An 18259-nucleotide genomic window follows, 5' to 3' on the forward strand; every position below is an offset into this window, starting at 1 on the left:
TTCTTTCCTACTGCACCAAATTATAATTTCACCAAAATTATTAAAGATTCCTTTTGTATTCATTTAATTTATAAATATATCTAAAAATTAAAGAGTAGAGTCTAAGAATTTTACAGGAAAACTACAAAATAAATTTTCAAATGTTAGAGATTATCTACTAATGAATTTGAATCATTGGTCATTAACTTTCAATAACTTGAACATTCCCCCCCCCCCCCCCCCCCCCCCCCCAACATCTGTCCAACATAGAGGATTTAAATTCATCTTATTGATGGACAGATTGACACATTTCAATATAAATGTCACAAATGAAAGTATGTGGTGGTGGGAGATTTCATATTAAATTTACCATAGCTCACCTAGAACATACACATAAAGTGTGTGCTGGTGAGTTACAGCCCATCACCAGCAGTTTTATTGCAATTTGAAATAACGATTAATGCTACTTTTTTAAATTATATGGATTCTCATCACAAGTCTCATCTCTGAACTTTATACAACAATGCATGGAAAGAAACCTTTTAATTAAAAAAGGAAATGTTCAAAAACTTGTGGCTTAGAAAGGAAAAAAAGCAAGTGCAACAAATAGTAGCGTGTATAGATTTCAGTGCATCCCGCCCCCATAAGATTTTTTTCTTAAATTTTAACATTTTGCTATTTTTTCAGAGTGTGCGCTCCCATACCTCTGCCCCCCCCCCCGGGCCGCGAAGGTTGAGGGGGTGCTATGTATGCTATTGGTAACAATCCAAAACAGAGTTCACAAATCTGTTTTAAAAAAATAAATAAAAATAACAACAATTATAATAATTAAAGAAGATAATTGAAGAAAAATAAGAACATTAAAAAGTATTTTTTAAATTAATTTATACTTATAGTAGGCGACTGCTGATAAAGAAAACGAGTTATTGAAAACTTACTTTATTTCATTGATAATATTTCAGGCTGGATATTCATCTCTATCAAGGGTGCCTATCCCTCCATAAGCAAGAGCCCCCTCCCCCCTAAATATCATGATGACCCACCAAGATCGAGAGTCCGCCCCCCCCCCCCTCCCCCCTAAAAAAAGAAAAATACACCTAAAAATTTTAATGGCACAGTTTGCGCCACGATTCCCCCCCCCCTCCTTCTCCAAGATGGGGCACTCCTGTTTTTATGATCGGAAATAAAAACCAATTTAAATTTCACTGACAAACATTTATCAAAGAATTCCCAAAAAAAAAACGAAATAATGAAGTTAAAGCGGATATGTTGGACGTGTTATTAATTTTTTTTAGAAATTTATATGATTGGTTTTCTTAATAAAATACATCCACATACTTTTCATCCAACCTTTTAAAAATCGACTTTATTTAAGGCATTCGCGAATTTTAATTCGTACTCAAATAAGTAGCACGACTGTGAGCTTGACATAACCCGATGCATCGTTGTTTAACAAGCCATTTAATGAATGAAAGCTTTATTCAGAAATTAAGTGTACCAATCTCATAAAATAAAGCATCATTAAAAATAAACTCAATCCACCCAATTAAAATATCTTCCCATAAAACTTGAAAACCAAACGAAAACTGATAATCCCGTAACAAACGGGGGGGGGGGATTGAAATACTTATTGGTATTGTCGAAAAATGCGTATATACGAATAACGATCCGATTAAATCACATTTAATTCGTTCAAACGAATGATTATACAACAATCATTTCCCAGAAATAATTTCCAAGAACTGTTTCGCAGAGAAACTGGGAAACAACGAACATAAATACAGTCTCCATAAAACCGAATTACGTAGCAAAAAATAGAGTCAAAAAGGGGAAAGTTAGAAAAACAATAAATAACGAAACGGACTCGAAATTTCCCGCAGCTAAGGAATCTTTTTTCGGCTCCCCGGCCAATTCATTTAGTTCAAATTCGGTTATTGCCCTAGAAAATAAATAAAAAAAACTTGCGGAAAGAAACAAAAAATAAACAAATAACCGAAGCTTTTGGCGAAATTGTTAATGTGGTTTGGAGACAACAGCAATCGGTAAGTGCTCGGGCGTTAGAGTCGAACTAAATATGCCCACGGGTGGCATGATTTTTTCCCTCTCACGTTCGAAAATCGTTTGCAGAGGAAGAAGCGACTGTAAAAATTAATAGAACGTGAAGTATTTAGGTTCTTTCTTTTGTTAATAAGAACCTTGGGCCGAGAAAAAAAAGCCAAACCACCTGTTTCTAGATAGAGAAGCACAAGTTAGAGAGAGAGGCCTTAAAAGGGGTCTGCTTGCGACTCCAAAAAAAGCAAAAATTTCAGCTCCGGATTTAATAGAGAAATGGTGAAATATAAGCTTCAGCAAATAGTAAGCTAACGATTACCCGCTAGTCAATCAACGATCAGGAACTTGTATTTTTGCAATTAGAAGCGAAAACCAATAGCTGTCTTTTTTTTTTTTAATGGGGTTGTTTCCTTCAGTCAAAAGTAATACTCTCAGCCACAGAAATTGATAGAATAAGCAAAAAAATAACATCGATCCAGAAAATTCTTTCATTATTCTAACAGTTATTTTTTTAATTAATTTTTTAAAATGTCCGATTTTTCAAACAAGGCGTGGTCTTGATGACGTCACAAATGATTTACTTTTGCGCATCTGTTTTCCAAGTTTCCAAGTTATGTTAATCAAGAAGCGAATTAAATATTGCGCTCTACGCTTGATACCAAACATATCGTTGCCAGTACACGTGAGTAAAGGTGCGAATTAAATATTCTGATCTGTGAATGGCAACACTGCATGGCATTTCATCATTTGTGATGTCATCGGCAGAAGCGTAAACAATGAAAGCGCACAGATTAAAGTAATTTTTTAAAAATATTTAACTCAGTCAAATTATTTAAAAAATGGTCTGATCCTATGTTTTTAAGCATGCTCTTTCAGAAAAAAAAAACTTTTAAAATTTTGGAAACGACCCCATTGTAAAGTTAAACTTGTGGTTGTTTTTGTTTTATTTAGTTATTGCTTTCTTTCATTTTTGCGCTTTCTTCATTGTACAGTACATGCACTTGTTCTTTATTGCTGTTAAGTTCTGCTGTACAAAAATGCGAAATATTTTTACTGTACAGCATACATTTTCACTGTACAAAGTACTATGCATCATTACAGCCATGTTATTGAGAAAGAATAATTTTTTATCTTTGTTGTCCCTCATTTTAGTTTCTTAGCTTCTGTGTTTATTTTTACACGCTGAGCACAGGAATGCACTCTGACTTCTAACAGAGCCGTAACTAGGGTCTTGTTTCGGAGTTTACATCAGCAAAAATATTTCTGAACTCATATTTATGCTAACTTTCATGAACAATTTCTGAGAGGTTGATTTATCATCACTTTTCATTCAAAATAGTACCGCATGCGAAAAAATAATTAACTGAATCAGCACTTGGGGGAAAAAAAAAAGAGGGAGAGGATATTACTTCAGTTTTGAAAAGCGTTATTCATTATCATTTAGTAGAGCTCGGCACTTACGTTTTCGGAAGGGTTTTAACTTAACATCTATGTTGTTCCTCACACAACTGCACCCAATAAGAAGTCATTAGGTAAAAATAAAGAATAATAATAATGGAAAAACACAAACTAGTTGCAATCTATCTCTTAATTTTTCGAAACAAAAGCCAAAATTTGCTACAAAGTTACATTTTTTGTGAGGTCACAATGCCCTCCCACGACTTATCATCTAGGCGTTCCTGTTTACAAACAACACTTTAAAAAAAAAAAAAAAAAAAAAACTCATCAATTCGCCACCCGCTCAAAACAACATTTGCTTACACTTAGATAAACACAACTCGCGTTAATTTCTCACAACCAATAAAAAAATTTGGGACTTGTGCTATGCATTATCAGTAAAAAGAAAAGTAAGCAACTTTCGTCTTTCAATTTTTCTATCAAAAAAGCAAAAACAAAAAAGAAAAAAAAAAAAACACGCTTACAAAACATCATTTACGAAGCGACGCACTTTACTTTTTTTTTGCAAATACTTTAAAGTCGCTAGCAATTCCTCCCCCCCCCCCATCCTTCTGTCAAAAAAGTCAAATTAACTGATCCAACAAATGAAGTCGACTTTTAAGACTTGAATAACACATTCGACAGCAAAAAAAAGCATGTTAATATCGCGCAAGAGGATGTAAATCTACGGCGCAGTCTTTTCTTTCCAAACACCCTTAGTTTCAAAAATAGATCTCTGATTAGAAGGAAAAGAGTGACAGACGTCGATTGCCAAATTACAAAAAAAAAAAAGGAATACAACGCATGGAATGAAAGGATTAACATATGCGCTATGCGGGTAATGCCAGCTCCTTTCCACTATTTTCAGAATATCAATGGCGACACAAACGACAGCCGTCGATGTTTGCATTAAAAGGTCACTTACCTTTGTCCAAAACAAACCAGAGCTAATAATTTTCCTTATTACGGATGCTCAATGTCATATTTTAGGAGGTTTTTTTCCCCCTTTGGTTCTGTTTATAAAATAGAGAGTCGCTAAAAATTAGCGAGAGATGGCGCTGTAATATCAGCAGGTGGAACGTCATTTATTGTTTTTGTTTTGAATGTTCAGTTTGTGATAAGATTGGTAAATCATGAATTGATTTGATGTTTCACTGAGAAATGCTCAATAAATGAGCTATTTTTCCTCCTTTCTTTTGCACAGTACTATTAATTCTAGGGAGTTCTACAATTTATTTATTTCCAGTTTTTTTAATTTATTTACATCAGTTTTATAAAAACCCTTATTTGGACGACAACCAAAAATGAATGAGAGAAATTATGTTTTCACATTACTTTTGAGGAGTTCCTCTAAAAGTAATAATTTTCATCCAGACTTTCAGCAGCATTTGTATAATTTTGAGTTTGTGGATGCTTTAATTACTTCGAAATTAAATACATAAACACGGGTACAATTCGCAGAAATGTACAAGAGACAAATATATATAACTCATACAAAAAATTTAGAAAAAAATGTGACTCCAAATTTTTAAAAATACGCAAAATATAGATTAGAAAACTGCCGTTCACATGCACAAATAAATAAATTGATAAATTACAACTCAAATAGGTAGAAGATAAAGAACTGGATTCGCAAATTGACTGGATACATAGATATATACAGATATACTAGACAGATAAACATGTGTGCAGATAAATATTTGAGACATAAACAGACTGAAAGATCACACAGGTTAGATTAGGAAGGACATTGTAGCAATAGGTCGCGAATAGTGGTGCCACATCCGATGTCGATGTTTACGAAACATCGATATTTTTGTTAAAACATCGCGATTTTTACCATCGATGTTGAAACTCGATATTTTTTCGATGGCGATATTTTATATTTGAGCCAAAATTGCCCTTAAAAATGTGAATATGTTTACAGGCTACAGTTATAATGAGCGCTTTAATGTCAATCAGTTACTGTGAGATCTATAACATGGAAAAGAGTTTTCTAATATTAGTTGTCTATAGAACTATACTTAAAGTGCAGAAAAGTTGACAATCCTTTATTCCAGCGCCTTGTTAAAAATAATATTGAATGTTTCTAAATTTCTCCCCAAATAAAAATGAGTTTTTTTTTTTTTTTTTTTTACTGTAGTACTCCTCTAACCGTATGAACCTATATTATTGTCCCCCGCTCCCAATAAGTCGTTGATTACAAAAAAAAAAAAAAAAAAAAAACTTTACATTTTTTCTTAGTATGCATTTCAAGTCGCTCTTGAAATTTATATTCTTTAAATATATATTTTGACAACAATTTGTACAATTCTTCCATTTAAGTTTCCCATAGTTTGAAGCTATGTTGCCAATCCTAGTGTTATTTATATACAAAAGGATCGATGACCAAATCCCCTCCAGAAAAAATTCTACTTTATGTCCAAACTCCACTCTTACTCCCAGTAAAAACTCTGGCTGCGCTTGTGTCACAGGTATACTCGTAAGCCAACACCAGGCATTTAGTTTCAAAATGACTTTGAACTCAAAAAAAAAAAAAAAGGCGAAGTCTCAAAACTCGGGAGGGGGGGGGGGGGTGCAGATCAAACGTGCTGATGTGTGCATCACATGACTTCCTTTTACTCTAATTTAATGTCATTTTCTCATTATTGGCAGATTTAATGTGATTCAATAGTTTACTCTGTGGCCAAATTGAAACCAGATTTTAAAAATATAAAAAAATGCCAAATTTGTAGCCAAGACAAAAACACTGGCGATATATCGAAAAGTGTTCGCCAAATTATAACGCCGCTTGAGTTTACATCGAAATTAACAATGATTTCTCCCCAAAAAGGGGCAAAAGACCCCTTTAGAAACAACCGAATGCAACCGAAAGGAGAGGTGCACAACAAGACCCCACTAGGAGTCTACGTACCAAATTTCAACTTTCCGTTCATTCCGTTACGACATTCCGTTCTTGAGTTATGCGACATACATACACACATACGTACATACATACATACATACAGACGTCATGAGAAAACTCGTGTAATTAACTCGGGGATCGTCAAAATGGATGTTTCGGATGTCTGTACGTTCCTAGGCATATATCTATGTGTGCTCGGGTTGAAAAATAAATTCAACATTCATTCGTATGTGAGCAAAATGGAAATGAAGGCCGATTTTTGAGTGAAAATTTTTTCGCGAATACAATACTTCCTTTTTTGTAAAAGGAAGTAAAAATTGACAGCAAAGCACAATGTAAATGAATGAGAAAGAGACAATTACCCACTGTCCAATTAAAAAAGAAACAAGAAAAAAATGCCGAAGGAAAAGTTTCTGTTAATAGATTTTCCACCTCAAGGTTGATTGATCCGCGTTGTTTATCACCCAATCAAACAACAAAGTTACCAAGTTACTGTAAATTGGCAATGGTAAGGAGCACTTTTTGGAAGTACGAATGTGTGTTAAAAGGCGAGAAACAAGGACGGCCATTGAACTTGACTAAAAGCAAGTCTGACCTATCTGCTTTTCCCTCGCTGATAAGAACCACGAACAAAAAGGGAAAGACGAATAGTTTTAATTGAAAAGAGAATAATAAAGAGAGGATATAAAACAAACATTCCCTGGTGGAAACAACTTTTTGGCCCAATATAACGGCAGTAGTTAGGCGTAGTTAGTAAGAGAGGAGACGGGAGAATTAAACAATCCGAAATGGAACACAAGATGACGCTATTACTGAACTACTTTTATGTTCTAAATACCACGGTTTCACTCTCTTTCCAAACAGACACAACACCCGTCAACACAAAATTATACTTCTCCCCTAAAATAGTTAAGCTGCAAAAAAAATTTCACCTAAGGAAAAAAATTCGTTCGAAGAACACTGCGATGAAGTATTTACTGACAAAAACTAGCTGTGGCGTAAAATTATATTTACAAGGCATTTAAACTAATTAATATATATTTAGTTACCTATCATCTATCAAGTAAATATATTTTTTTGAAAAATATTACTAGCTCGAAGGCATTACATTTCTTGCAATTTTTAACGGGCTTTAAACTGGTACAAAAATATAAATAACTAGAAAATTTATTCGCATGAATATCAATCTTATTGTTTTAAAATTAAAACTGGAATGGCTTAGAAATGTTTTAAGTTTTGAAAAAAAAAAAAAAAAAATCAATTTCCTGGTACCTCCAGCGGAGGATACAAGAGGTCACGACCCCCCCCCCCCCCCCCCCCTAAACCGTCGACAATATTATCAGTCCACATTGTGTTCAAGATGAATAAAATGTAAACGATTACAATTCATTAATTTTTTTAAAAGTAAATATTTTAAACATTGCTTCTTAAATTAATTAGCTCTAAAAAGTGCTTTATTCCTGGAGGATTTGGTTCTTTTTATTGACCCCCCAATCAGTTTCAGAAATCTTTTGTACCGAAACCCTAGGTTCGTTAATGGTGGGGGGGGGGGGGGTCATTCTTCAGCATGACCCATAAAATGGTAGTCATGTCCGCCTCTAGGGATTTCGATGCTAAATTTGGCAAAAATCCATAGAAAGATTTGTGTGATGAACAAAAATAAATACTCAGTTTCATTTATAAATATTAATTGCATCGCTCATCTTGCTAATTCTTACTCGAAACAGCAGTGCACTTTTTTCACAATGCAAACTATTTACAATTTATTTGTTCATTTTCTTTTCTCGTCCGTATGAATAATTTTCATCATGTTTAGAACGGGTTAGCTTTTTGTTCGACAAAAAAAAAACTGACACCTTACCAAATGAAGTTCTTGGCTGCAAGGCTTCATCTACAATTAACGCTTCCTAAAAATCATCTATAGGGTTTCTGTTTACAAGGCGCAAATTACCCCGTGAACTTTAAAGGATACTGAATACTGAATTGGTTACTGAAAAACCCACGCAACAGTTCCACAGTTCACAACTTGCTTTTTTCGAACATCTAAACAACTAAAACTTTTGTTGGGTGTCTTTTCCTCCATAAGCTCAGTTCCACTGCATTAAAAAAGGCGTTCCTAGGAACGCTAAAACACATGTCTGCAGTAATTTGCAATTTGGATACATGACGTTATTTCTTATTTTACTTCATGCACTAAGGTATTTATTTAACTTATCTAAACAACTCTTCGGAAATTAAAAACCGGCATTTTTCCAAGAATTAAAAAAGAATTCTTAATTTCCCAGAAAGGATAAGACGACAATTAAATGAAGCCCGCAATTTTATTTAAAGAGCTCGTATCAATAGAAACTGGTTTTTAATGTATGTTAAAATGTCATTCGCATTCTTTCGCCTTAACCTCAAAGTGGATTGCGAGGCTATGCGAGTCTTTTGCGAGAAAATCTGAATAATAGTCATTCTTAGAAGTTTTTTCTTTCTTCAGTTACAACAATATAATCTAGGGTACATTTTGGAGTAAGTTTTTCGCACTCATTTTTAAAAGCTTGTATTATTACTTTGCTTTGTCCTGGCGTCAATTTCGGGGGAGCAAACTTTGTTATTGTTGCAAAACAACGAAAGAAAGAATAGCTTACTACCCATAAAGACTTACTGACATTAATATAGTACTGCCCCCAAGTATTTCCCCTCTACGTTACTGCCTTGAAAAGGTAAAGAGCAGTGACGGCAATTTTTTCATTTTTCTGTACAGTGAAACCTGCTTAAGTTGACCACTCGCGGTGCACTACTTTAGTGGTCAACTTAAACAGGTGGTCAACTTACAGAGGTTGATTTATATGATAAAGGCTAATTCCGTGCCTGAAAACAGCGGTCAACTTAGACAGGTGGTCAACTTCACAGGTTTTACTGTATTTTTGTCGTCTATTGTACTTTAAATTTGTTGTACAAGCTTGCTTATTTGGTTTTCGCCGAAAATAAATCACGAAAAAAAGGCCAAATTTCAACATTTCCCCATGAATAGTATGAAATCCAAAGCATGTTGCTTCAAATACCTCAAATGCTCATTTCTGCAGATGCTGCGTTTTACCTTCCCAAGGCAGAGAAGTACTTAGAGCTAATTGTGAATATGTTGAACTAATTTTAAAAGCTGAATTTAAGCAAGCACAGAATTGTCAATTTTGGACAAAAGTAATTTTTTCAAATTTTGAAAATGTTCCAGATTTTTAAGGCTTTTTTCCCCTACAAGCTTTTATTATATTTTTTTCAAATTTTTACTGTCCTACATTTTCTACTTTTGCGTAAGAATTATTTTAGAACAGAAAATAAATGAAATCAGTTATTGAAGAGTAAATCTAATTTTTGGCTGAAGGGTTAAAGCAACAGCCATCAAAATGCAGAGAGAAGGAAACTTTTGAACACATATTTCAGCTTAACATATAAATGCACATTTAACACATAAATCCACACTTTTACGCATATTTCAAACATCAAATATTCATATTACTAGTTTTGCTCCCATATTCTTTACTTCAACAATCACACTCATCAGCTTCAAAAAAGAAAAACTAATAATAATTTCCCCCTTTGGATTAGAACAGCCACTAATTGATACGATAATGACAGCAATTTATAAAACGAGTTCTAATGAGCTATATTTAGAACTAACCAAGCAACGGGAAAGAATGTTTCGTTCCTTTAGCCCAAGATGCTTGGTGGTGCAACCGATTAAGATTAATTTACGAGGAAATTTTATGAATGCTAATTTATTCTAATACCTTGAAACGGTCGAAAATAAACGAAAGTAACTAATTAAAATATCTCTGAAATGTACGTCTTTAGTGTATTGTCTTATACGTCTGTAAAGAAATTATCACATTTTTCAAAGCTGGAAATAAAGTAAAAAGAAGACTAATTAAAATAAAACTGCTAAAAACAAAATTGAAGTCGAAAAATCTAGTTCAAGTAACTGAAGAATGCATGTTGACTATCATTTTTCATGCAAGACTATGTTTATTTTCCACGAATAAAAAACTGGGACATAAAGTTCATAAACTCAGGGGGAGGGGAGAGAAGAAAACCTAGCAAAAAATATTTTAATAGTTAAATTACTATTGTACTTAAAAATGCATTCAGTTTTTTTTCCTCTGTTCCATATCTACAGTATTCAAAATAAATAATAATAGATGTAAATTACTGCAGCGAAGAGTTTTTTCAATTCGGTTATTAAATCAAGGCTTTTTTTTTTTAAAATATTCTTTCACAATAAAAGGAAAAACGAAAAAAAAAGTTAGCTAATCAGGTGCTACGCGCCGTTTTTTTAATCCCCCTTTTTCTACAAAATGAAATAGATAATAAACACGTTCGTTGGTTGAGAGCACGTCAAGAAAATTTTTAGATAAAATTTTAATTTATTTTTCCATTTCACAAAACTAAAATAAGCACTAAAAATGTTAGCACCTTTTAGCTAAGGAGAAATTATTTCCAAGTGGATCACAGAACCTCACAGCTGTTCAGTCTAATTGCGCAACACATCTGCTGATACAGTTTTAAGCCCTACTTAAATACGAGCAAAGTGAATGACATTCTACGTTGTAAAGATCCAAGCGGAACTCGCGAACGCAATATTATTTCGTTAACTGGGCCTTCTCTCGTGTTCTTGTTCGCCGTACACAAGCAATTACGTCGACTGCCAACTGTGTTCTCGCAATACGGAACTGGGAAGCAATTTTGGAACCTCATTTAGTCGTTATTTGTAGTTTTTAACTTGCGCCTTTATCACACAGAAGGTGAATAGATGTCATTGGCGGAATGTTTTCATGGTTTGGGGGGGGACTTGTTAATTTATTTGTTTATAATATTCGAAAGCGCAGTAGGAAACCAGAAAGTGCTCGAACCATTTTGGCCATTCACCATCGGTGATAATTGACTTAAACTTCAACTTAAGTGGCTTTCGATTTGTTTGAAAAAAACATTTTTGGTAAATTTGGGTTAAAAAAAATAATAAGTTGTATGTTTAAAATCAGGGATGGCTCCTGGAGTAGGCAATGTGTGTGTGTGTGTGTTTTTTTTTTTTTTTTCTTTCTTTTTCTTTTTCCGTTGTTTCAACATTTGCATTGTCGCTAAAAATTAGAAACCGCACAGCCGAGATAGATACATTTTAAGCGTCCGCAATTTTTTCAATGTAAAAATTTAAAAAAAAAAATCTTTTTTTTTCCTTCTTCTTTATTATTTTTACTAGCAAACTGCCTGTCAAGGTACGACGGGTGAAAATTCCTTCTACATTTAAACGAAGCCATTGCTTGTTTGGTGATATTTTGAGGGTTGAAATTGTAATCCTAACTCTAGTGGATTGTTGGTGACGTTAGGAGCGTTACTCAAACATTCGCTATTTTATTTTTATTTATATATATATATATATATATATATATATATATATATATATATATATATATATATATATATATATATAAAAGGATTATGACACAGCTCGAATCCAAATGCAGCAACCTACTGTGCAAAATGCGTTTTTCCTCTGTTATTTGGGGGGGGGGGGGGCTTGCAACCACCGCCATTAATAACGAAGGCCTTGTCTACAATTAACATTTTAATTAACTCTTTAGTGAACGATAGATATTTAATTTAAATAAAACTACGAAATCAAAATCTGTTAATTATAATCATGCAAAATGAAATCACCTAACCCAATGTCTAGTCAGGAAGGTGTCAGTTCTTCTGTCAAATCTATTCCAGTCTGGACTGGTTTTGATCTCTTCTCTGAAGATTCCTTGGACACTACCCAAGAGAAATCACGTGACAAACAGGTGTTGGGTCGCGAAGCGACGTGAGATTGTATTAAATTCGTTTCAGCAGTTTTATCAATGCATGACGGCGGTTCTGATCATGGGCGCCCATATGCAAAATTGTAAAAGGGGGCTCAGAAATTTTAACCATTGTTTAGCAGGATATTTTCCCCATTAGAGGCAGATTTCAGGACAGATTATAGAGTCATTAAAATTTGACATTTTTAATTATTTATACATTAATGGATGGAGAAGAAATATTTTTATATTTTTGCAACGGAAAAAGTACTAAAAGCAAGTAAGTTCTCATTTCCAAGGGGGGAGGGGCTCGATCCCCCCCTTGCCCCCCTATATGGGCGCCCTTCGTTCTGATAATCCGAAACTTCAGGGGTTCGGAATACCAAAAAAGAAAAAACAGCTTTAAAATTTTAAATATTCAAGCATTATTATGAGCAGAAATCATTAAAAGTTCATGATTACGTTAGTTCTTTCATACTTTACATGAAATAAGCAATTAATTACCTTTCCTCAATGAAAAGTGGCTGAATAAAACTTAAAGCATATTTGACTGGAGGGAAGAAAATTTCACACTGCAAATCGGAAAATACGAATTTACAGGTTTGAGCTCCCCTTAGAGGTAAACATAACGTAAAATAATTTTCATGTGCCTTTCTTTTCGGGGCCCCATTGTAATTTCGACATGGTTAATCCACATTTGAGTACAGTGGAGAAAACGTTTAAAAAGTGATTTCACAAGCTTGCCTATTTTTTAGAAAAAGTCGAAAGTTGTGCATTGTTTCTACTAGTTACGTACTTACTTATTTAATTATTTAGCCAAAATTAAAATAAATAAATAGGGGTGCCCACCCTCCCTAAGAGTAAGGGCGCACCCTTAAATATTGCAAAGAACCCCTCTCCCCAGAAATGAGAAAAATCCCCCTCAAAACACCCCCTCCTAAAATTTTGAATGGCGCAGTCTGCGCCATGACCCCTTGCCCTACGTGGGCACCCCTGAAAACAATTGAGTAAATAAGCTGAAATAACGAACTTACATAATAGTAACAGAAATAAAATAAAAATACATTACATAAAACAAGCGAGAAATATACAGTAAAGACAAAAATTACATATTCTACGTTCAATGGGTACATCACAAAATTTCGATACAGATCAGTTAGGGCTTTCTTTATATAAATGATGCCCCACTTTTTTCCCACATTTTTGACCCCACTCCCCTTTTTGACACAAAGTGTCACACTTCACCATGCCCCTCTCCCTGTGTCACATGTCACGTTATTTTTTACAAACAATCTTTTTTTAAATGCGTGAAGTCACACTTTTTGCAACCCCTTCCCTCTCCCTTGTTACAATTTCACGAACCCCCTCCCCCCTCTAAAAGTGACATCATTTGTAGACAGCCTACAATTTTTGAAGCCACACTGCATTGTCAGAGATAAGCGCGCAGCGAAGGAAGAGTTACGAGGACTAAAAAACCCCAGACCCCTTTTATAGCCATACTACCAATCCAACAACAAATTAAATGCATGTAAAAACAGTTACGACTCCCTCCTCTCCCCATTGTAATACTTGGCTGCATTAGTGGTCAGTTAGAGATCGACTAATGTGTCACCTATTTCTACCTAACTCATCAACCTCGTCCTTTTTCACACGAAAAGCTTTAAATAAAATTAAACAGTTATAAACTCAAGACGAGACACAACACACCTGAAAAGTACTTTTACACTTTAAAGTACGTATGTAAGAGTGAAAACTGAAATAATCAAACGCACATTATTTGTGACTGAGCTACGAAACTTGGAGCATTTGCCAACGCCAAACGAAAGTTTTCCCAGGCATTAATTTTCCCATGAAATGCACATAATAATTATTTTCGCCACTGTGATCTGTTCTGTCTCGCCCTTGGTTTCGAAACGAAAAGACAAGATTTGGAATGTCAGCGTTGACAGGGGCAGCCATTAGCGTTTGTCCTTCGCTTCTGTTGACTGATCAGTTGGTGATCTTGATTTTAGAACGCCATCGCTTGTGGTCTTTATCGATTCTGCGAGCAAAAAGCAAACGTTACGAGTACTATGTAGAGCAGTGGTAAATTATTTTCTAAGTGTTGTCTTTTTATTGCAACTGTAATTGCTAGTTAACAATGAAATTTTCATTCTATGAAACTTTAGGAAATATATTCGCAAGAGAAAAAATTGGACCCCGAAAGAGTCTAAAAATGTACTCTGGGCAAAGTGACAGCATATAAATAATTCAAAGCTCACAATTCTAATTAATTCAAAAGCTCAAAACAAACTCCATCTTACTCAGAAAAACCCGTTCTTTCGATTGGCAAAAAAATTTAAAAAGGCAAATAAGTTACCACTACAGAATTTTCGAAATAATGTCAATTTCCTTTTTAGTTCGTATGTCCGTTCGATTAATTTATGCCCCACAAAGACGAGACGGAAGCTGAAATGGGTTCCTTGGGAAATTCCGAAATTTCTGGTACCTATGGCGACTTTGAACTCTCGATCGCTCTCGAAGAGATACAAAAGTACGTACGTTTGCTTACCTAGAGGGGCGATTTTGAGAAAGCAAAACACCACTCGTGGTGGTGGGGGAAAAAAAAAAGGAGCATTTTTGTTCGATCAAAAAAATAAGGGGGGGGGATAGCAAAGAAAACGAGTTTTAGTAACTAAGAATGTTATTTTTAGTTCTTTTTTTTTTAAATAAGAAAATAAGAAGTGGAATGCACCATTTTCTCTGGTCCTGTGTATGGTTTATTTCCACTTAACAAATCGTGCAAAGAAGTGTCGTTTTTCTCTTAGGAGTAAAAACATATGAGATTCCACCGAGAATTTCGTATCATTACGCATTGATTACTTTGTACCTATGTCTCGATTCATCGAAGTTCCGTCGTTTTTTTTTTTTTTTTCTTCTTTCTTTTTTCGAACTAACTTGCCATTTTGTAGTAGAATCTACCATAGCGTGTCCCCCACCTCCATTCTTCCTTCGGAACACTTTCTCTTGGCATTCCGCCGTTTTAGAACCAATGGATCCGGATGACTTGGAAAGGTTCGGTTAATTAGCTTTGGTTGGTTGGGTTAACTTGGTTCCGTTTATAGTGAAATTTTCCTGTGTGACTTTTTCAGTTGCGGGGTTTTGATTTCATTTCAGTTCATCTGAAGCGATTTAAGTGTAATTCCACAGGTATGATGCATTTCGAGTTTATAGTTCTCATAATGACTTAAAAATCCATAAAAATTACACTTAAATACAGTAAAACTGAATTTAAGTGCCAAAAAAAAAAATTGTAAAGATGTAACTGAACCAGAAAATTTTGAGTCATGGACATCAAATTCTCTACAAAGTGCACCGTCAATCACAGTAAAATAAAAATAATACTGCTGTGGGAAGGAAACGAACGCAGTATCTGCAGAAATGTGTTTCTGAAATATTTGAAGAAACGCACTTTGAATTTCATACTATGATAGAGAAATGTTGAAGTTTTTTTTTTTTTTGAGGGAGGGGGGCGGGATTTATTTTTAATAGAAACCAAATAAGCAAGCTTCTTTATCTTTACTAATAACAAAGCTGAAAGTCTGGATCTCGGTCAGGATATATATATATGTGACGCGCGTAACGCCTAGACCTAAATCCAGTTACAGGGGTTCTACCTACACCTTTCGGCCGATTTTCATGAAATTTGGCACAGAATTAGTTCGTCGCATGGGGGTATGCATCTCGAAGCATTTTTTCGAAAACTCGATTTTGTTCTTTTTCTATTCCAATTTTAAGAACATTTTACGGAGCGAATTATCATAACATGAACGAGCAAATTAAACATAGGAAATAGGCAAGAAATTCAACATTCATGGCGAGAAATTCAACATCCATTGTTTGTAAATGTTATACAGGTGAACCAAATGACCTTTTAATTTTATACTACGGGCAAAGCCGTGCGGGCACTGCGCTAGTTTACAATAAAGCTCTAGTACAATGGATTACAATGATAAAAAAATAATAATTATTAAAAATCAAAATTTTGCAGATACAGTTCTTTACCTTCCCAATAACTACAAAACATACTTTATTTAACCTTTCGCTATTCCAAATCACATACAGCTGATAATTTTTTTAAACTTTGTGGCTAATTAGACGCAAAATACCAATAATTTAAAAACTCGGATGCATTTTATGTAATGAATTTCGAATAAAAAGTCTGATAATATTCCAGATAAGATTACTTACGTTTTTAATCCATTCAAGTAAGAAAATTAAGAATGTAAAAAGAAAAAAAAAAGTCAAAACAATGGAATAATATTTGAGCCGAAAAACCCATTAAGAAATCTTTCCACCCAAACTTGAAAAATACATATGTCAGTCACACTTCAGTCGCTATCACAAAAGTCTTTTGCAATTTAAATGTTTAGTAAGAACATATTGAACATAGAATTGCCGGTGCCGGTACAAATAATACATTGCGAAACCTTGCTTCTGAATTACGAATAGGACAGATCAATGTGTAGTAATCCTTCAGGAGCTGAATCAGTCTTCTCGGAAAAGTTCAGTAAAGTGAAAAACATTTAATCATAACTGTGGTTTGAAAAGACAAGAAGTTAATGAAACGAATAGCAGTTTTCTTTTACAACTAGGCAAAAGTAGTTTTTTTTCAATTTTATAAGAAAAATAAAGGACTTTCAAGACAAATCAACGGTTTTGTGCAATTTCGAAAAGCCTAAAATCATACAATAAAAAAATTTAGAACACAAAATTCTCGACAGAAATTAAAAATAATATATTTTGCAACACATCGCAGTCTTAAAATCAGAGCCTGAGTTATAAATTTTTGAACAAACAGTAGGCCAAACGCATCTGTTGGGGGCTACTTCAGCAATACAATAGAAGAGGGTGCTAACACGGGTTGATACCGCAAACCGTTTCTGACATTGCATGGAAAGCTAGAGGTAGGGGATACAACAGTAAGAGGACCCACGATGAAAAAAGAGTGATTAAAATTCATTTTTACATGAGCATAACACTGGAAAGGAACTAGACCTTGGAAAAAGATACCTGACCCCAGCAATAAATGACGGTTTTGATACGGTTTTTTTGAGCGAAATTTTAGGAGGTAAAAGAAGGAATGCCTAAAAGTATCGCTACTTTTTTCCTCCTCAAAAATTGGTGATCCTCTCCATACATAAAATTTGGAGGGAAGTCGTTCCTCCTCCTAAAACTCTGAATTTTAGCCTCGGTAAAAAATACATTGCTATGTCCCTTATATCGTCGCCTCAGAGCAACAGTAAGATATGCACTCTCAGAAATAACACTAAGATATCTTACTGTTGCTTTGAGGCGACGATATATAACTACTCTTCGTTGTAAGTAATTAGTATCATAACAAACAAATTAAAAACAGATTTAATTTTCTATGAGGCCGACAATTTTCGGACCCCCTAGGCCAGCCTCATAGGTCAAATAGCAAATCGGGCTCCGCTTGAAAATCAATTCGAGACAGCAACAGAATGTAATTAAAAGGAGAGAAAGAGGAGGTGATAGAGATTACAGCATTCAACGTGGGAACTCTTAGGGAACTTTACAGGTTTCTCTAGTACAACTACATATTTTTCGTCGCGTTTACTAAACAGTAGAGCGAGTGCTCCCAGACAAGCCTCCCACTCTAGAGTCCAGTTTTTGCAGTTGCAACTTTTTTTTTTTGAGTCACGTCGACACTTACTTATTGCGCTAATAATAATTCGTCGTCGGCAGCTATTTGCGGAAAAATGCAGCATTCATTTGAATTGATTGACGAAAATGCTAAAAATACAAAATTTTGCATTAGAAATACAATTACAATTGATCGATCTTTGGGAAGTTTTAATAATCAGTTGCACCTATTCGTTTATACTACCTCAATTTGGCATTCGTGTTTATGTTTCTATATCAGTTTTTAGGCCTTAATTGCGCCAAAAAATGCCCCTTTGAAACGATTAAATGATAAAACCAGATTAAATATTATTGCAGGAAAAAGTTGCATTTGAAAAGGCATGCGCATTCTTAATTTAAATTACGTATAAAAAAAGATACTCAA

General features: G+C 34.4%; 1 protein-coding gene across 1 annotated transcript in view; it reads right to left on the reverse strand.

The window, feature by feature from the left end:
- The window catches only part of LOC129230610 (RNA polymerase II elongation factor ELL2-like), a 108553-nt gene that overhangs the window by 20078 nt on the left and 70216 nt on the right, over positions 1 to 18259 (reverse strand). The gene's annotated exons all lie outside the window — the stretch shown is intronic.

Source organism: Uloborus diversus, chromosome 9 (assembly GCF_026930045.1).
Source record: "Uloborus diversus isolate 005 chromosome 9, Udiv.v.3.1, whole genome shotgun sequence".
Lineage (NCBI taxonomy): Eukaryota > Metazoa > Arthropoda > Arachnida > Araneae > Uloboridae > Uloborus > Uloborus diversus.